The sequence below is a fragment of the Falco naumanni genome, unplaced genomic scaffold, assembly GCF_017639655.2.
Source record: "Falco naumanni isolate bFalNau1 unplaced genomic scaffold, bFalNau1.pat scaffold_106_arrow_pat_ctg1, whole genome shotgun sequence".
NCBI lineage: Eukaryota > Metazoa > Chordata > Aves > Falconiformes > Falconidae > Falco > Falco naumanni.
Genome location: NW_024427357.1, coordinates 60,221 through 62,127, shown reverse-complemented (window position 1 = coordinate 62,127; position 1,907 = coordinate 60,221).

The following is a 1,907-nucleotide window of genomic DNA, read 5'->3' as shown; positions in this document are numbered from 1 at the left end:
CGGCATTCTCGCAGCTCAGGACTGGGACCTGGACCGCTGGGACCCGTGACCCCCGCGGCTCTGGATCGGGACCCCCGCGGCTCGGGACCGCGACCGGGGCCCCCGCGGCTCGGACCGAGACCGGGACCAGGAACGGGATTCTCGCAGCTCAGGACTGGGACCTAGACCACCGGGACCCGGGACCCCCGTGGCTCGGGACCGCGACCGGGACCCCTGTGACCGGGAACCCCGAGGCTCGGGACCGGGACCTCCGAACCCCGGGGACCGGGACCCCCGCGGCTCGGGACCGCGACCGGGACTCCGGGGACCCGGACCACCGCGGATCGGGACCGGGACCGGGATCCTCGGAACCGAGACCCCCGCGGCTCGGACCGGGACCGGGGCCAAGACCCCGGGACCGGGACCCCCGCGGCTGGGGATCGAGACCGGGATCCCCCCGCGGCTCGAACCGGGACTGGGGCCAAGACCCCGGGACCGGGACCCCCGCGGCTGGGGATCGAGACCGGGATCCCCCCGCGGCTCGAAGCGGGACTGGGGCCAAGACCCCGGGCGCGGACCCCTGCGGCTTGGACCAGGGACCGGGACCGGGACTCCCAGGACCGGGACCCTCGAAGCTCGAAACCAGGACTGGGACCCCCACGGCTTGGACCGAGACCGGGACTGGGACCCTCGCGGCTCGGACCGAAACCGGGACCGGGACCGGCATTCTCGCAGCTCAGGACTGGGACTGGGACCACTGGGAGCCGTGACCCCCGCGGTTAGGGACCGGGACACCCCTCAGCTCGGGACCGGGACCGGGATCCTCGGAACCGAGACCCCTGCGGCTCGGACCAGGGACCGGGACCCAGACCCCCGGGACTGGGACCCCTGTGCCTCGGACCAGGGACCGGGACCGGGACTCCCGGGACCGGGACTCCCGGGACCGGGACCCTCGACGCTCGAAACCGGGACCGGGACCCCCGCGGCTCGGGACCGGGACCCACGTGGCTCGGGACCGGGACTGGGACCCCGGCGGCTCGGGACCGAGACCGGGACCACGGGACCGGGACACCCAGCGACTCAGGACCGGGACTGGGACCCCCGCGGCTCGGGACCGCGAACGGGACCCTGGGGACCGGGACACCCTGAGGCTCGTGACCGAGAACAGGACCCCCGTGGCTCGAACCGGGACCCCCGCGGCTCGGGACCGCGACCGGGACCCCGGGGACCGGGACACCCTGCGGCTCGGGACGGGGACGGGACCCCGCGGCTCGGGACGGGGAACCCCGCGGCTCGGACCGGGACTGGGACCCCCGCGGCTCGGACCGGGACCGGGACGGGGATTCTCGCAGCTCAGGACTGGGACCTGGACCACTGACTGGGACGCGTGACCCCGCGGCTCGGGACCGGGAACCCGGCGGCTCGGGACAGGGAGCGGGACCCCCGCGGCTCGGACCGGGACTGGGGCCAAGACCCCGGGACCGGACCCCCGCGGCTCGGACCAGGGACCGGGACCGGGACCCCCGCGGCTGGGGATCAAGAGCGGGACCCGGACCCCCGGGACTGGGACCCCCCGCAGCTCGGACCGGGACCGGGACTGGGACCGGGATTCTCGCAGCTCAGGACTGGGACCTGGACCACTGGGACCCGTGACCCCCTCGGCTCGGGACCGAACCGGGACCCTGGGGACTGGGACCACCGCGGCTCGGACCCGGACCGGGACCCCAGGGACCGGGACCCCCGCGACTCGGAACCGGGATCCCGGGACCAAGACCCCCCGCGGCTCGGAACAGGGACCCACGTGGCTCGGGACAGGGACTCCTGTAACCGAGACCCCCGCGGCTTGGGACCGTGACCGGGATCCTCGGAACCGTGACCCCCGTGGCTCGGAGCAGGGACCGGGACCCAGACCCCCGGGACTGGGACCC